General features: G+C 39.3%; 1 long non-coding RNA gene across 1 annotated transcript in view; it reads right to left on the reverse strand.

The window, feature by feature from the left end:
* Window positions 1-19,411, reverse strand: part of LOC108311700 — a 38,447-nt gene extending 19,036 nt beyond the window's left edge. The window contains exons 1-2 of the long non-coding RNA XR_001828331.2: window positions 19,311-19,411; window positions 17,242-17,274 (exon numbers count right to left, since the gene is read on the reverse strand). This is a non-coding gene — a long non-coding RNA (uncharacterized LOC108311700). The remainder of the gene's footprint in view (window positions 1-17,241; window positions 17,275-19,310) is intronic.
* Window positions 19,412-19,987: the final 576 nt, after the last annotated feature.

Consider the following 19,987-nt stretch of genomic DNA (forward strand, 5'->3'; position numbering starts at 1 on the left):
CAAAGATCTCCATGAGATGTCCCATGGACAGATCAATCTCAAATGACCAAAAGTGAGCTAACTCACTGTTACTCATCCCTTCCTCCAACATGTCCCTGCCCTAGAGTGTCCATTTTTGTGTGTCCTGAACAAATCATCATCAAGATCTCTTCTCTCACCAAATTAACCTATAAAGTTAATGCAATTCTAGTCAAAATACAAATATTCAAGAATAGGTAAGACACTGTGAATAAGACAATAGTAGGCTTATTGGATCCTTACTAAGAACTTATTATAAAACCCTAGTAATTGAGACAAAGTGCAGGGGTAAACAAAGAGCCAGAAGTAATCCTTACTTATAAGAAAACTTGGCATACAACAGAAGTGGATTACAGAGCAGTGAGGGTACACTGAATTGACTGCTCAATAAGTGGGACAATAGGACAAAACATAAAATTAGATCCCTACCTCACACTATACACAAAAACAAAATCGTGAGAAAACCCTCATGAATACCTAGGTGTAAAAAGTGTAAGTGAAAACTTTCAGAGTAAAATATAAGGAAGACTGTATTTAAGATCTTAAAGTCATGAAAAATTTCATAAACAAGCCTATTTTTTAAAGCACAAGCCAAAGATGTCGTTAATAAATTTGGCTTCAATTAAAAGTTAAAAACTTCTGTACACAAAAGACAACACAAGTGAAAATAAGCTCCACAGTTTGGGAAAATCACTTTGCAACCTATAATAAGGTCAAAGGATCTTCATCTAGAATATATAAATAACTCTTAAAAATCAACAAGAAAAACACCAACAACTCAAAAGAAAAGTAGGCAAAGATTTCAGAATGGAAATTCCCAGAGAAGGAAACATGAACACCCAATAAACATGTAGGACAAAAAAAAGAAAAAAAAAAAGTCTCTACCTTACTGGCAGTCAGGAAAAATTTTGTTGAAACAATGAAATAGCGTTAGACTGGCAAAATCTTTAACACTTAGCAATACCACGTGTGGAAATCATGAGGTCAAAAGGGAATTCTTATATCCTAATGGTGGGCATGCACAGTGCTGCAAACATTTAAGAGCAACTCCATTTCTTAAATATTCTTTGGATAAAGCCTTGTACACAAGGAAGGCAACAAGTCAATAATAGTTATTTTATTGCACCATTGTTCATAATAATGAAAAACTGAATACAGCTTGAGTATCAACAGAAGAATGGATAAACACATTACAGTATGTAAATAGAAATACTGTACAGTAATAAAAATGAATGAACAACAGCCTTCTGTATTAAGATGGATAAATGTCAGACATCTAATGTTGGGCAAAATACGTAAGCAGAAAAGGAACATTTGCAAAATATTCTTCACACAGTTACGATGCATACAAAATAATCAACTTGCATACTTGTCACCCCCAGAAGATTCTAACAGTCTCACTCATCTTTGTCTTCCTAGAATAGTGAGTGCTTAAGAAACAATAGGTGCTTCTCAAAGATTTGCAGAGTAAAGGATTGTAAAAATGAACCAATTAATTCCTGTAACTCTGGCATAAAAGTGAAGAAAAAGAGAGGGGATACTGAAATCTTCAAATGTCAATTGAGTGAGAAAAAAAACTAGACAAAGTGTCAACTGGCCCAGCAATTATGAATGTTCTAGAGGTGCTCTTCGAGCACTGGAAGCTAGCCAGACTTGGGGTGGGGGTGAGGGAAGACACAGAGTGTTAGGGGAGGGGAGGGCCAGGGATGTTCCTTTCCACTCACACACAGTAATGCAGAGGAGACATTGAAGAAGCAATAGAAAGCCAAGCCACATTTCCAGGGAGCTTGGAAAACAGACTTTATACAACATGCTGCTGAGAGACTTCCAAGAAAGAAAGAAGTCCAAGCATGTTCCTGAGGGGACCTTGGAATGGCCATGAAAACAGAAGGACCTTTCTCTCCCTGGAGTTTCTGCCATGTGGTTCTGTCACAGGGGTGTGGCATCACAGTGGCCACACTCTGAGCTCTGCCCACTGCACTAGTCCATCCTGGACCCTACGCCTTTCATATTCCATCCCCAGCACCCCACCTGCTCCAGCTGGCACCAGTGGTGGCAGATAGACACTATTTTGTAATTATCACCATAGCCAGCTATCTGGTAGCCTTCCTGAGTTATTCAAAGTAATTCATCTGTTCCCCTCTTTGATGATAATGTGCTGCTTAAGAAAGATGGGCCCAATGGAAAGTAGGAAAAGGGGAAACCACAGTATCACTGCAAATCCCTGTTCTGTGCATAACCTGCACTTATGTCATTCTTTTAATCATTTTGGGTCATTTAAAAATCTAAACAAGAGAAATGGATATTATGCAGTAGCCTTTGCACTGGACATATTTCCTGACAAAAGAAGAAAAGCTGAAAATCACTGCTCAGGAAACAGTCTCACCAACGGCAGTGATCGTGTACATTTATAAGCTCTAATAAAGGGTGCCCAGAACTCTGGATGCTCACCCTGATTTTCCCAAACAACAACAAAAACCATCCACTCCTTATGCAGAGGGTAGGGGGACAGGGGAGAGAAACAGCAGATGAGGGTTCCAAAGGCTAGGATGCATGTGGGTCATGCAACTCCCTATGTGTTGCCTCCTCTTTGTGCCCCTGACCAATTACTTCCTTCAAGGTGCATATTCACAGGGGCTAACCCTGGCCTGGAGTCTGGCTGCCAAATTACAGCAAATTGAGTCAACTCAATGACAAGTTTCCTTTGAAGCAGCTACCAAACACTTCTTCTAAAAACCCTGACATTAGCAGATGGGTGGAAATCAGGCAAGGTGTGAAGGGAATGGTGGGAAGAGAAGAATTTCCAGATCTTCAAAGTTTAGATGAGTGAGGAAAATGGGCAGGTGGTGTGTGCCTCTTGGAAAAGGTGAAGATAACACCTGCAAATTGTTCCAAATGGCAAAATGTCCTCACCCAAAGAACCAGCTAAGCATTTAAAAATCACACTGAAAACTCCTGGATGGGCCAAACAGGCAGGCAGATGAATCAGTACTGATGAGCTCAGCTTTGGGGTGTTCCCCAGCTCAGTGTGACACTGGGATTTGCTCCCAGAAGTCCCAGGCAGGAATCAGCTCCATAGCAAGCCCTGTCGCCCATCATCACTCACCACTGACCCATTTAATTTCCCCCTTCTTTTTGGGGGCGGGGGGGGTGTTTTTATCTTTCAAGAGGCGCATTTGTTGTCAGGGCACACCAGAACTGATCCTAGTTTTCATTATCTGAAAAGAGGCTTATGGATCTGTTATGGGTAGGGGCTTGTGGCTGCGGTCGTTATAATGACTTCTGCCAGCATAAATTCCTGAAGGTCGTAACTACATCCTGCTTTCTCCTCCTCCTTTAACTTAAAACCACTGACACTATGTTGTCCATTTATTTTCTTGACTATCTGTCTTTAAATAGTAATTTGTTCCACTGTGAGATAAGTCCCATTAATCTATTTTAGAGATTCAGTCCATTGTTCGTGGACTAATTTATTTTTTACCCAAATTCCAACCTCTATTTGTATGCAGCAGAGAGTTCATTAACCCTCCCCTAGATTCAATCTGACAGCATTTAATTCTTCCCTCACTTACTAACTGGTGTCTCAGAATCTTTACATTTTCAATTTGGGCAATGTAAAAAAATCCACATATATCATCCAGCCACAGTAAATAATCAATAGAATAAATTTGGCAAAATTATAATCTCCCAGTTTAGTCACTGAGGAACTAAAGTATAAATAACTTCATCGAGATTCTGTCAATGAGGGAGAGTATTATTTGCTATAAAGACCTGAATTTCGTCTAAATAAAAGAAGCCCATTTCCTGACTTTTTGGGACTTGTTTTTGATTATAACTCTCTTTGTTATAGACATAGAAATTAAAGTCATGTGTACCATTGTCTTTATTTTATATTATTTCTTTTGTCTAGATTAGTCTAAGTACAGGAAGAGAGTGTGGATCTGTTTTTAATATAGGGTTGGCCATTCTGAATTTAATGAATAAGAAAGGGCCATAAAATACAATCAATCATTTGAAAATGCTAACCAGGTCCACTGTCCTTTACAGCTGTGCCTCCTCTATTGTGTCTCATAAAAATAACAATCATTAATTATCAAGAGAAAGAAGACCTACCCAAAAGCAAGGCCCACATGGCTTTTCCTATAATGCCATCTAGTTTCTTCTGATCACTGTTATTATTATTGCTGTCATCACCATCTCATGGTCATCCTGCTTCTACAAGTGTATAATAAAATATTTAACCTACCCTCACCTCCTGAGAGGTGAGCTCTAAGTCCTTAGAATATCTGCCTGAAAAAAAAAGAGTCTTTGTTTACTTGGGACATGGTGCCAAGTTATATAGTCTAATAATGTGACCTAGAGTAGATACTTTGGATCATGTGGTATGAGTTGGAGACAAGGTCAGCACATGAGTACTCAACTATGTCTACGTGACCAAACCCCAGTAAAAACTCTGGACACCAAGGCTCAGGTTAGCGCCTCAGATTGCCAATACTCTCTGCATATTTGTCACACGTCACTGCTAAGAGAATGCTGTCCATTACCCAGGGAGGAGACAAGTGGAAGCTTCACATTTACCACTTTTGTGGACTCTGTCTCACGTGTCTCTTCACTTGACTATAGCCTTTCTGTGTAATAAACCAGAACCATGAGTATAAAATATTTGAATTCTTTTTGCAAATTATCAAACCCAAAGTTGGTTTTGAGGATGTGTGAAGTTATGATTGGTGTCACAAGTGAGAGCAGTCTTTTGGACACTTCCCTAACTTTACAAAGAGTGCTGAATGAAGGCCAGGAAATAAATGCAGAGTTTTGCTTCATGACTGCCTGTCTTCAGCAAGCTTACCTAACATTTCTGGGTAATACTGATTTTCCTCAATGAAGATAATCTTAATCAGCTTTATGAATATTCTAAAGTAGAGCTTGTGCTCAGTTAGTAAAAATTCAGAAAAATGCAGTGAGGAGTTGACAGAGCAAAGGATTTGGACTCAAATGTGGGACTCATTCCAGCTCCATCATGTACAGCGCTTTTACCTTGAGCAGATGAGGTTCTGGTGCATAGAGTCCTACTGAAAGTACATGAGCAACTATAATACTGGGACCAAAATCGTTTGGGCTATTAAGTAAAACTATGCATGTTTCTGCTTAATAAACCCCAATCCTTTAATACTTGCCTACCCAATGACACTAAAACATTATAAGGCTTTTGTAGCCAGTGGCTACAACTACTAAAACATAGTTTTCCTTTGATTCTGGTCTGGCTTTCTCAATTCCTTCTCTATTCAGAAACATTGTTCTAAATGTTTTAAAGGTGTGTTTCCAACTCATGAATCTAGCATTCAAGTTCTATTCCTCATCCCCGCCCAAGATTGCAGTCTTTTCTGAGGAAACCCCATGAGAGGTCAGATGAAAGGGTCTGACATAAGAAAGGAGTTCCCCTGCCTATGGATACACACTCAGACCCATTGAAATGAATAACATGACTGCTTCCTCTAGCAAGTGCACATGCTCTAAAAAGCACATTCTGTCAAGCAATTTGGTTCCTAACTTAGAGAACCACGGAATAAGCTGGCAGACTGACATTTCTGTCCTTTTATTCCCATTTAAATATTCTTTGAGCACTTAAATTCCCACCATAGTTCACATTGGCTTTCCAAGAGGTTGTTTTAAAAATGGATGTAGAAGTTCCTTGCCAGGTCTCAGTTCCTAGATTAGTTACAGGCACACATATTCAGTAAACATTTGTGGAGAAAATGAATAAAGAGAAGATTGTAAAACACCAAGCTGTGTCTCTTTCAGTCACCACATGGTTTTTCTGTGTTGTAAATACCATTTATATTCTCTCTCCACTGTAAACATTTCAGTGCAGAAGGAATGTACTTCCACATATGCATAAACTGAACAATGACTCTAAAAGACAGGTTTAAATACTAAATAAATGGTTGACAATGGCCATCACCAAAGCTAGTCAGAAAGTCACAGTTACCACAAAATCATGGCAGAAAGAAACTCTGCCTTCCTACTGCCAACATGAGAAGAACAGCAGAGCAGACCTGCCTTTCAGAAAATACTGCTTGATTTCTACTTACAAACCAGATCACACATTGCTTTCTGGCACCAGTGCATGAACATGACATTTCCATTACCTGGTAGATTACTGGAACCCAGAAATGCCTCTTGCCCCCTACTCTCAGACTTAGTCATCCTGGATGAACAGATGCCAATCAGTCTATAGGCTTTGATATCATTGATCATTGTCTCATTTGATACAATGATAGATTCTATTAAAACCTCTAGTTTAAAAAATGAAATAAATTCATGGAAAGAAAAACTCGACATTTATCAAAGGGCAATGGCATAGGTATCATCAACTATAAAAAGAGATTTTTTTAAAAAGCTCATTGACTAGACAACTCCCGAACAGATGGTAAGGCAGATGCCCTCAAGCCCAGATTAAATGCATTTTCTGTTCATCCTCCCAGTACAATGGAGGTTCTCTTATTTTGTAACCCCCAAATTGGAAACTGTGCAAAGAAAGAGTGAGAAAAAGGAGAAGAAGCTCCTTCCAAGTCTGGCTAGCAGGCTTCCAAAGCCCCACCTCTGATTTTTACCATATCCAGTAGGCTAAACTACTGATCATTCAAATACAAGTAATATCCAAAATAAAATTACCTTTTTGCCTCTTGCATTATATGGAAACATCCTTTGCTACCTTAAGTCAGATCAATTTTAATATTCACTACGTTAGAAACGGCATTTACTCAAGGAGAAAAATGAAATCACCGTTCTTACTAACCAATCACTCATACATTAGTGAGGTGCCCACAATTATATTGCTGCATTTCCCAGCAATCATATTTGCTGTCCAGGTCAGGAAGATTTACATGACAAGAGTCAGCAGATTGAATATGAATTAATCAGGTTAGCTATGGATTTGAGGGGAAAACAATGGCCCATATAGAATGAAGCCATAGACCCAAAGCACATGACAGAAGGTGACACGCCAAAAACAATATCACTTCTGGGAAATTAGTAGATTCTTTAAAGTCAACTCTTTAATAATCCAAGAATATCCTTATTGGTAAATTTCAACATTTTGCATACTTAACATGTGATAGGGAAGCATTGCTTTATGCAGAATCAGATTCAACTAGCATATTAAGGACCTACTGTGTGTGAAGATTTATGTCATGTGCTTTAATACATACCCTGACTTCTCCGCTCATTAACTGTGCAAATTTAGGCAAATCACAGAAAACTTCTATGCCTCAATTTCCTTACTTGACTACGATGGTGTCAATCTATTAGCTTTCTTGTGAAGATTAAATGAGACTTCCTGGTTCCAGTCAGGTATGTAAGAAGTTTGGAAATTCCCACCCCATCCTAACAAAAAAGTAATAAGCTGAACAAACTAAAAAATGCACAACTATTTTTAGATCCACAAGGGAAGTGAGGTCATTGAGCAAACAAATGCCCCAGAAGTAGAGGGGCTGACAGGTGAATACAGAGAATCACAACTTCCTGGAACAGAAACTCACAACTAACAATCATTGTGGGAATCAAAGGATAAGTAGGAAAACCCGAACTGGAATTGACAAGTTGGTAAAGTCTCAGAGTGGACAAATTTAAGAGGTTAAAATTCCATGGGGATCCAGTCATGGGCAGAGGTAGGAGCATACCTTTGTATGAGATTTACCTTTAAGAATTCTACCAAATCCTCACAGTGAACAATGGAGAAAAATTCCCTTGAACTTCCAGCAGGATGAGGGAAAAAGGAACCATTTTGAAATACACCAGAGCATTCTGTTCTTCTTCTTCTTCTTTTTTTTTTTTGTCCCGAAGTCTAAAAGTTTATTTAATAAGATCTGTCCTGAGAAGAAACTATTTAACTGGAGCCTAACCTGCCAGGGTTTTACTAGAGCCTAAGTGACCTGGGGGAAGGGGAAACACCAAACTCCAGCTGGCTCCAGCTATCCTTTCCACCTACAGGGGCATGGGGGTGAACAAAGAAGCACTTGTGAAGTTCACAGTTCAGGGACACAGGCTACCTGTAAGACTGAGAACTAATCACAGGACTGTGGATGCTTCCCCTCTCCTCATACCTTACTACCACACTACTTAAGGCCCATTTACAGTAGTTCCTTTTACCTAGTTCACCATGTTCAGATATCAAAAAAAAAAATTGTAACACACAGTAAAAGGCAGAAAAACACAGTTTGAGGAGAGCAAGCATTAGAACCACTCAGATACAGCAGGAATGTCGGAATTATCCATCCAGGCATTTAAAAAAACTCTGTTTAATATCATAAGGGCTCTGATGGATAAAGTAGACAGCATGCAAGAACAGATGGAGAATGTAAGTAGAGAGATGAAAATTCTAAGAAAGATTCAGAAAGAAATGCTAGAGATTAAAAATACTGTAACAGAAATAATGCCTTTGATGGGTTCATTAGCACACTGCACACAGCTGAGGAAAGTGTCTCTAAGCTTGAGGATATCTTGATAGGAATAAATGGAGAGGTATTCAATGTTCATAGATAGGAAGATGAAATATGGTCATTATGTCAGTTCTTCCCAAATTGATCTACAGATGCAATGGAATCCCAATAAAAACCCCAGGATGTTATTCTATGGATATCAACAAACTGATTCTACGGTTTATATAGAAAGATGAAAGACCCAGAATAGCCAACACAATGTTGAAGGACAAAAACAAGGGTGGAGGACATACTACCCAACCTCAGGATACACTTGAAGCCACAACAATCAAGACAGTATGGTATTGGTGAAAGAGTGGACATATAGATAATTGGAATATAATAGAGACCCAGAAACAGACCAACATAAATATCAACTGATCTTTGACAAAAAAGCAAAGGCTATTCAATGGAGCAAAGGTAGGCTTTTCAACAAATCCTGGGACAACTGGAAATCCAGGTGCAAAAAAATGAACCCAGACCCAGACCTTACACTCTTCACAAAAACTAACTCAAATGGATCATGCATGGACCTAATGTAAAATGCAGAACTATAAATCTCACAAAAGGTAACATAGGAGAAAATCTAGATGATCTCATGTTTTACAGTGAGTTGTAGATACAACACAAAATGGATGATCCATAAAAGAAAACATTGATAAACTGGATTCCATTAAAATAAAAATTCCTGGGATTACAGGCATGCACCACCACATCCAGCCAATTTTTGTATTTTTTGTATTCAGTTGTGAAACATGCTGTCAAGAGAATAAAAAGAGAAGCCACAGACTGGGAGAAAATATTTGCAAAGAGCATGTCTGATAAAAGCCTACTACCCAAAATATACAAAGAATCCTTAAAATTCAACAAAAAGAAAACAAATCCTTTTAAAGGATGGACCAGAAACCTTAATGGACTCCCTCACTAAAGAAGATATAGACGACAAATAAGCAAATAAAAAGTTGCTCCAAATCATGTCACCAGAGAAATGCAAATTAAAACAATAATGAGATATCACTACACACCAATTAGAATGGCCCAAATCCAGAACAATGACAACACTAAATGCTCGTGAGGATGTGGAGCAACAAGAATTCTCTTCGCTGGTGAGAATGCAAAATGGTACAACTGCTTTGGAAGACAGTTAAGCAGTTTCTTACAAAACCTAAACATACTCTTCTTACCATACAATATAATTAATCCTACTCCCTGGTATTTACCAAAAAGACTTGAGAACTCATGTCCACACAAAAACCTGCTCAGGAATGTTTACAGCAGCTTTATTCATTAATTGCCAAAACTTGGAAGTAACCAAGAGTATTTCAGTAGATGAATGAATGGATAAACTCTGGTACATCCAGACAACAGAATATTAATCAGCACTGAAAAGAAATGAGCTATCAAGCAATGAAAAGACCTGGAGCAAACTTAAATGCATATTACTAAGGAAAAGAAGCCAGTCTGTAGCTGCTAACTGTTGACATCAAATTTTTTAAAAGCCAGGAGACACAGGCCGCAGCGGCTCACACCCGGAAGCCCAGTACCGGAGCACACCACAGTGCAACCAGCACCTCACAGCACAAGCAAAACACCAGCCTCACCAACATGACGAAACCCGACCGCAACCAAAAACAAAAAAACCAACTGGACATGGTGACACAAGCAGAAAAACCCAGCCACAAGAGAGGCCAAGATGCACTCCAACCCCGGACGCAGAAGCGGCACACAGCCAACACCACAAAGCCGAACACCACACGAAGAAACAAAGCAACACGCAAAACAAAAAATAAATAAAAAAAAACCAGGGGCAAAACGCAATACATCAACACGCTAAGCACAGCACGAAAAAAGAAAAACAAAAGACCATAAAATGACAACAAAAGCACAAGACCAAAAAGGCAAAAATAGGGAAACAATAAAGAGACCAAAAATAGAAAAAGGAAAAGGGGAAAGGAGAAAACAACAGGAAAACCACAGACGAAAAAGACGGAAGTAACAAAACCACGTAAAACAAGGAGATGGAGGATACAGGGAACCAAGAACCCAACAAAACACACAAGCCACAGAACCAAAAGGTGATAATGATGCTCAATCAATGTAGGTTCACCAGTTCTAACAAATGTACCTCTCTGTGGAGAGATGATTACAACTGGGGATGCTGTGTACATGTGTGACGTGGATGGGAGTGAGTATATTGGAAATCTGTACCTTCTAGTCAATTTCACTGTGAACCTAAAACTGCTCTAAAAAATGAAGTCTACTTAAAATTTTCTTTTAAAAGCTATGAAGAATTTACCAAATGTTTAATAAATTTTCTGAAAAAAGATTAAATGTCTTAATACATGAGATGTAATTAGATCAGCGCCTGGCATCTACTAAATGCGTAGTGATGTTTTTAGCTATTGTCATTGCTATTGTTACTATTACTAAAATTACCACGTGGGCCAGGCTTAATGGCTCGTATCTGTAATCCCAGCACTTCGGGAGGCCCATGCAGGCAGATTGCTTGAGCTCAGGAGTTTGAGACTAGCCTGGGCAACATGGAGAAACTTTGTCTCTACAAAAAATACAAAAATTAGCTGGGTGTGGTGATGTGCACCTGTTGTCTCAACTACCCGGGGGCCTGAGGCAGGAGGATTGCTTGAACCCAGGGGGTTGAGGCTGCAGTGAGCTGTGATTGTGCCACTGCACTTCAGCCTGGGCAACAGAGTGAGACCCTTTCTCAAAAAATTAAAATAAAATAAAATTTTAAAATTATCATAGCAAATAATCCTTACCAGCATGCAGAGATGTGGTTATTATTACCTCCATTTTATAGAGGAGAAAAGGGAGACTCAGACAGGTTAAGAACATTGCTTAAAGTCACACAGTTAGTGCTAGCATTGGCATGAGACTTTTGACTCAAATTCCAATATTCTTCCACCACTCCCCCTACCTCTGCAATGAGGAGTTATAAAATAAAAGTATCTGAATCAGCAAAGACATCTTCCTTGCATTTCTAAGTTCCAAGTGGCATAACTATTGTAAGTAAAATAATTTTGATCACAAACAGCACCTCTAGAGATGGCTACTTAGAACAGAACACCATTAATTGATAGGCATTTAGTTCAGATAGGGCAAAGTCCTATAAAGTACTAAACCTCTTGCTGAGTCAAGTAGCTTCAGAAGAATGGCAGATTGAAAAGAAAGAGCACAAGATCAGGTGTCAGAAACTCAGGCTGAATCCTGACTCTCTTCCTCACTGCTCTGACCTTATGAGCAAGCTACCCAAACCCTCTCTGCTTTAAGTGACAATTGTGAGGATTAAATAAAGTAACGCATGTTAGTGCAATGTGAACTACAGAGCTCTGGAAAAATATAAGCTATTCATTGTCATTACCACAGTCCAGGTGCCAGTAAAATCTGTTTCTTATTAACGTAAACTCAAAAAGTGTCCAGCCTTTTTGAAATGATCTGTTAACAGATAAGTGAACCTGAATGAAATTCCTCAGCATTATACATCATTTCCATTCCTAGAAACACGAGCTTAAAAAAGAACACAGAGATGTTCACTTAGAGACTCCAGCTCCTTTTTCTGCTTGTGGAACTCTGAAGACTATTCAAATACTACATTCTTTCATCTCCTAAGCCTCCATGCAGAAACCAGATGAGAAATATTTTCACTGCGGTGTGGGGTGGGGGCAAGACTCACCATTTTCATTGAACTGCATGGCTCTTAATTAGTGTAAATATTTGGTTCCCTAGACATTGCAAAAACTAGAGAGAGAATGGGCTCATTTCCATGAGAAAATGCAGTGCTTTTCACTGTTGGCTGCCAAGCCGGGCAAAAGAGAAATTTGCAAGTCCAAACTTTCTCACCCAAATAACCAAACCATGAATTTCTTCACTTAGGTGGAGACCTGAGAAAAAAGGGAGTGGTAAGATGAGTGACTGCATGTCAGCAGCTACCAGGTGGGCTTCCTCTCTGCAGCAGCCCCTTCCACCCCATATTACGTGCTCATTCACCTGCACGATTCATCATTTGTCTTGACTACAATTCTATTATTCCTGTCTAACCCATCACACAATTTAAAATCGCTTTCTAATATCTAATTAACTCCTATACTAATTCCCCAACTACCTATAAGTAAAGAAGCTCTAGTCCCCAAAGAGCTAAATAGTAAAGTCTCCTGCCTTCTCTCTGCTTCCAGAAAGCCTAAAGTCAGACTGTCAACCCTCAGATAGGGAATTTGAGGGTCAAATTCTAAAAAACCCAAATCTCTTCAGAGAAAATGAACCAAACACTGACTTTTTTGAGGAGTCTACCCCCTTCCATATGTAACAGATTAAGAAAAAAAAATCCAGCTTGCAGCTTGGTCACTCCATAGTGAGACCCAGCAATAGCCAAGCAGTCCTGGGTGAGCGTGATGGCTCATGATTGTAATGCCAGTACTTTGGGAGGCCGAGGCAGGTGGATCACTTGAGGCCAGAAGTTTGAGACCAGCCTTGCCAACATGGCAAAACTTTGCCTCTACTAAAAATACAAAAATCAGCCAGGCATGGTGGCCCACATCTGTAATCCCAGCTACTTGTGAGGCTGAGACAAGAGAATCTTTGCACCCCAAAGGCAGAGTTTGCAGTGAGCCTACATCATGCCACTGCACCCCAGCCTGAGGTGACAGAGCAAGACTGTTCAAAACCAACAACAACAAAAACAAGCTGTTCTTATACACACAAATGCAAACCCACTTACTGCCTCCTCATATTCAAATGTGAGTCTGCTGCCAAAAATCAGCAAAGACATGAAAATAGGCAGAAAAAGGTAAGATGCAGAGAAACAAACAATGCAGAGAGCAGAATAATCTTAAACATAAAAACAACAAAAAACTTCTCCAGATTGTTATATAGGGGCTCCAGGAGAAAAGTCTGGGGGCAGGAGCATGGTAATGATGTGTTTGAGCAGTCACGAAATACATTACATGTTTGACAAAGACACTGGAGAGTTCACCAAAAACAGCAATTGGTATTAGACAACACTAAAGACAAGAGTTATGGCTGCACACAGTGGCTCACGCCTACAATCCCAATACTTTGGGAGGCTGAGGCAGATGGAGCACTTGAGGCCAGCAGCTCAAGACCAGCCTGGCCAACATGGCCAAACATCGTCTCTACTGAAAACACAAAACTTAGCCAGGGTTAGTAATCTCAGCTATTCAGGAGGCTGAGGCATGAGAATCACTTGAACCTGGGAGGTAGAGGTTGCAGTGAGCCAAGATTCTACCACTGCACTCCAGCCTGGGAGACAGAACAAGATCCTGTCTCAAAATAATAGTAATAATAATAATAATAAAGACAAGGATTATCAACTCCAAGAGAAACAAAGGGCTATACAAAAAGGAACCACGATCATATTTTACTGTTGGCTTAACAGTGAAAAACATTTGTTTAAATCATAATGTTATAAATCTTGACTACTAGTTTAGCAAAATCCTGTTAAGTAACTTTGATGAGGGTATAGATGAAAACGAATTGTGTGGAGAGTGAGAGAGTAGTCATCTTTCTCTTAAAGTCAGTAAATGAAAAAAATGTAGTAAACGCATATTTAAGAATAAAAGAATAAATAGGCCAGGCACAGTGGCTCATGCCTGTAATTCCAGCACTTTGAGAGGCCGAAGCAGGAGGATAGTTTAAGGCCAGGAGTTCAAGACAGGTTTGGGAAACATAGCGAGATCCAATCTCTATTTAAAAAAATTAAAATAAAAATAATGTAGCTGAGTGTGGTGGTGCATGTCTATAGTCCTAGCTACTCAGGAGGTTGAGGTGGGAGAATTGCTTGAATACAGGAGTTCAAGGCTGCAGGGAGTTATGACTGCACCATTGCATTCTAGCCTAGGTGATAGAATGAAACTCTGTCTCTAAAAAAAAAAAAAGAGAGAGAGAGAAAAGAAAAAAATAAATAAAAGAGCAAATAGTAGGGAAGGGAAACAGCCCAAAGTGCAAAAGTGTTGTTTATTAAAATATAGAAATATAATACATAAATATATAAAAGAGGGAAGGGGCCTGAAGGGTGGAAAAGGTCACTGTTACCTTTTTAAATAAGGCTTAGAATTTGGGGGGGGGGCGCGGAGATTCAGATGTGTTAATATGTATTTGTATTACATTAATTTAAACATATATATAATTTTTTTTTCTTAAGAGATGAGATCACGCTATGTTGCCCAGGCTGGTCTTGAACTGCTGGGGTCAAGTGATCCTCCCACTTTGGCCTGGGAGTACAGGTGTGGGCCATCAAGCCTGGTCTAAAAGTATATATTTTGATGGCTAAAAGTAAAACTAAAAATCTCTATGACTGCAAGATGTAATCAGAGCTGGGGGTTGGAAGAATAAAACTCAAATAGGTAACTAGTCCCAAACCAAGTCATTGAAATCAGACACTTGTAAAAGCATGCTGTCCTCCCCCTTTTAATTAGACCTCTTCAAAAAATCGGCAGTNATGCAAATCAGCTTACTCTCTCCTCATATTCGAATGCGTGTCTGTTGCCAAAAATTAGCAAAGACATGAAAATAGGCAGTAAAAGATAAGATTCAGAGAAGAGACAATGCAGAGAGCAGAATAATCTTAAACATAAAAACAAAGAAAGTCTTCTCCAGATTGTTGTATAGGGGCTCCAGGAGAAAAGACTTGGGGCAGGGGGATGGTAATGGTATGTTTGAGCAGTCAGGAGACACATATTTAACAAAGACTGGAGAGTTCAACAAAAAATAGCAATTGGTATTAGACAAAACTAAAGATAAGAGTTATGGCTGAGCAGGGTAGCTCACTCCTATAATCCCAGCACTTTTTCTGAAAAGACGAGGTCTCACTATGTTTTTCCAGGCAGGTGAGGCCAGGAGTTTGAGACCAGCCTGGCCAACATGGTGAAACACCATCTATACTGAAAATACAAAAATTAGCTGGGCTTAGTAATCCCAGCTACTCAGGAGGCTGAGACATGAGAATCACTTGAACCTGGGAGGCAGAGGTTGCAGTAAGCCAAGATTGTACCACTGCACTCCAGCCTGGGTGACAGAGTGAGATCCTGTCTCAAAATAATAGTAATAATAATAATAAAGACAAGAATGATCAACTCCAAGAGAAACAAAGGGCTATACAAAAAGGAAACGTGATCATATTTTACTGTTAACTTAAGTGGAAAACATTTGTTTAAATCATAATGTTATAAACCTGGACTGCTAATTTAACAAAATACTATTAAATAACTTTGATGACAGTATAGATGAAAAGGAATTGTGTGGAGAGTGAGGGAGTGATCGATCATCTTTCTGCTAAAGTCAATAAATGAAAAAAAGTAGTAATTGCGTATTTAAGAATAAGAATAAATAGGCCAGGCACAGTGGCTCATGCCTGTAATTCCAGCACTTTGAGAGGCCAAAGCAGGAAGACTGCTTGAAGCCAGGAGTTCAAGATGAGTCTGGGCAACATAGTGAGACCCAGTCTCTATAAAAAAATAAATAAATAAAAATAATTTAGCTGAGTGTGGTGGTGCATGACTGAGTAGTTAGGACTACTCAGGAGGTTGAGGTGGGAGAATTGCTTGAATACAGGAGTTTGTGGCTGCAGGGAGTTAGGATTGCAACACTGCACTCCAGCCTAGGTGATAGAAAGAGACCCTGTCTGAAAGAAAGAAAGAAAGAAAGAAAGAAAGAAAGAAAGAAGGAAAGAAAGAAAGAAAAGAGCAAATAGCAGGGAAGGTAAACAGCCAAAAGTGTTGCTTATTGCAATATGGAAATAAAATACATAAATGTAATATAAAATAGGGAAGGGGACTGAAGGGTAGAGAAAGTCATGGTTATCTTTTAAAACAAGCCTCAGAATCCCACTTCAGCCTGGGATTGCAAGGGTGGGCCACCAAGCCTGGTCTAAAAATATATATTTTGATGGCTAAAATTAAAAATAAAAATCTCTATGACTGCAAGATGTAATCAGAGCTGGAGGTTGGAAGAATAAAGCTTAAATGGGTAACTAGTCCCAAACCAAGTCATTGAAATCAGACACTTGTAAAAGCATGCTGTCCTCCCCCTTTTAATTAGACCTCTTCAAAAAATCGGCAGTCTTACCACCATTGCTTTGATGTTACAAATAGACTGCAAAACATCTGATGGATCTTATAATTTCTCCAATTTATCACAGGGACAAAATACTTCTCTCGCGAATATTTTCGTAACTAATTAAAACCTTAATTTCTACTCTCTGCTGTCAGTCATGACAGTCTACATTAAATGCTTTATTTAGTCTAATCACACTGATATCCATTTGTATGCTAATATTTAGACATATGCTTGATAAATATCTAAATAAAGCATAACATTTTTTCCCAATAAAGGTAATTCTTTGGAAAGACAGAATTGACTTTAAGCTTTTAGAAAATATATACCAATAAACTGATAGAATGTATAAACCAGTTATAAACCTAAAACTTTTACTAAAATGATTCCAAACCCTCTCATAATTTCCTTTGAAGTTTGGCTTTTATCCAGCACAAGCAACACACTCTGCTCCATTAATTTTAAGTATCTATGAACGAGACACATTTAGGCTTAGAAATAATGAAGTTAGAACTACTCAAACATATGCATTCATGGATAATAATTGCTAATTGCTACACACACAGTCAAACCCACTTATTGTGGTTTGCTTTAAAAATAGACAAATTGATTTAATAAAAACCAGTTCAAACAGGGCATTTAGGAAGAGTAATTTGTTTACCTCTGTTGGTTTGTAGCAGTCTACAAGAGCTTCCTAGAATTAAACACACAGAAAGTCAGTTTTATTATTTTAAAATTCAATATTATTTTAAAAGTAAAATTAAAAATCATTTTATATTCATAGTGTTATTTTATAATGGTAAATCAAGTTTTCATACTGTCTAGAAACATACTTCATTTCAACACCAGTTGGTTGTCTGAAGATATAAAACATTTAACTTTAATATATTCCTCACCTGCATACACACATACTACATGAAAAACTTTTGAACAGGAAAGATTTATTTTTTATACTGTCATAACATTAAAAACAAAATGTAATCTTTGACCAGTTTTTTGTTTTTTTTGAGACAGAGTCTCACTCTGTCGCCCAGGCCGGAGTGCAGTGATGCTATCTCAGCTCATTGCAACCTCTCCCTCCTGGGTTCAAGTGATTCTCCTGCCTCAGCCTCCCGAATAGCTAGCACTACAGGTGTGCACTACCACACCCAGCTAATTTTTGTATTTTTAGTAGAGATGGGTTTTTGCCATGTTAGCCAGGCTGGTCTCAAACTCCTGACCTCAGCTGATCCACCCGCCTTGGCATCCCAAAGTACTGGGATTGCAGGAGTGAGCTACTGCACCTGGCCCCTTGACCAGGTTTTGAATGCCTTGCTGAGGAAGTACAGGGATGCCCAAGCATCCATGAGGTTGTAGACTTCAGAGAGATGTGGACTAACTTAGGAGCTCAAATCCAACTAAGTAACTAAAAACCTAACTTAGTAGCTCAAAATCCCAACTTAGTAGCTCAAAACCAAATCTGTGGAGATTTGGTTCTCCACAGGAACCAGATGCTACTCTCTAGTTTTCCTCTAATTAATTGGATATAACTCAGCAGGATCCAGATGCTTTCAAACCCACTCTTCTGGTCAATGACTTTGTACCTCTTCTGTATGCACATGCACATGCACATGCACACAACTTTCCTTTGGCTGCCAACTTGGTGGATATTAAAGTTGAGCCAGCCTGTGCAAGATGGTGGCACCCACACTGCACTCAGGAAGCAAGGGGTTTAAGTGCATTGCAGCCATAAACAGCCTGGGTCCTTACCTGGGAACTGGGGGGCAAGGGGTGATGACAGCTTAAAAAGAGCCTTTCAAGTTCTCGATTTTAAGAAAACTTTGTTATGTCATTACATTTTCCACAGAACTGATACCTGCGTTGTCTTTTTAAAATTTTATAGCTAGGATGCTATTGTCTCCCAGCCAAATCTACCAAGAAGAAATAATTGTCATAAGTGAGACTGTTTACCACTCAAGGGACGCTACTTAATGTCTAATACATTAAGCACATTAATACATTAAAATGTGCCCTTTGATTGCCATAGTGGCCATTTGCCATTTGTGGTCACCAACAGCCATTAGCAGTAATTATCAGTGGACATTAAGAACAATGGCAAGTTAAAGTTAATTGGTTTTAGAAACTCCCAAATGCAGATTTAAAAATGATACATTTGACCTCCCGTGGGAAGGGAAATGAGTATTGCACTTTATTGCTCTCAAATAAGGAAATATCAGACATCTCAATATCCATCGCTGTACTGGAATGCTACGAGGTGAGCACTGTCTATGAGAAGATAGTCTACTAAATAGAAGTATGCCATAAGCAACCATATATAAAAATTAATTTCATGAATGATACAGTCCACAACTGCGAGACAAGAGCCCTGGGCTTGGATGGTCCAGTGCTAGCTCAGTCTCTCTTCCTCTCACACAACTGTGGGGCATCACTTCCCTTCCCTGGCAAGGGGATCTTTGGAAGCAGAATCAGCTGTTTCTCCCAAGAAAATGAGGCTGGAGAAAGTGATGCCCATAAGGCGCTTTGAGAACTGACTATAGTCAAGAGCTGCTTTATCATCAGAGAGGCAGTTTAAGAGGCTGAACACTTAGCTGCCCATTGCTTTCCTCTCTGCAGACAGCCATGGCCCAAGTCCTGGTGCCAATGCTGCCACAGGGCAGAATCAGTTCATGCCAAGCTCCAGACTCTCAAGTGTCCATGATCAGAAGGCTCTCAATTTTGAAAACTGCTTACCTGTAACTTTGAAGCTCTCTCTTCATCACTGTCTGCATCAAGAAGATCATCAATGTCAATTTCTACCTCTGGCATTTCTTCTTCCTGGAGGGCAGCAGGAGGATACGAAGGCATTTAATTTAGTTAGAAATCTAACTGTATCCCACCAGTTAGGTTAAGTTGAAAAACAACTAGATCATCAATCAAGAGGGGCTGATGGATAAGCAGGGAGAAAGAGAAGCTGGGGGAGAGGAGGGAAGGAAAGAGAGGAAAGGGGAAACAGGAAGAAGGGGTAAAGAGAGGGAGAGGGGAGAAGATAAGAAAAAGGAAGAAGGAATGAGGACAGAGGGAGAAGGGGAATGAAGGAAGGAAGGAAAAGAAGAGGGGAAGGAAGGACAAGAGGGAGGAAGGGGAACAAAGGAGAATTAAGAGTCACAAAGGAGTAAAAGTCATATTGCAAAAAATGAGAATTTTCTATTTTCTAGCAGAAAACTACATCTATAAGCATATAATGGGAGATTGGCAGATAACAGAAAGAGCTGGGAGATTCCAGTTTCCTATCTAACAGCTACCCTTTGCTGGGTGATTACCCCAATCTCTATTTGGAGGTCTACATCTTCCTTCACAGCTCTGGGTCTATGGAAAACCTGATTTCAACCATGGGATTTGGGGCATCAGCATTGTCTTAGCCCCAGTTA

Source organism: Cebus imitator, unplaced genomic scaffold, assembly GCF_001604975.1.
Source record: "Cebus imitator isolate Cc_AM_T3 unplaced genomic scaffold, Cebus_imitator-1.0 Scaffold6, whole genome shotgun sequence".
NCBI lineage: Eukaryota > Metazoa > Chordata > Mammalia > Primates > Cebidae > Cebus > Cebus imitator.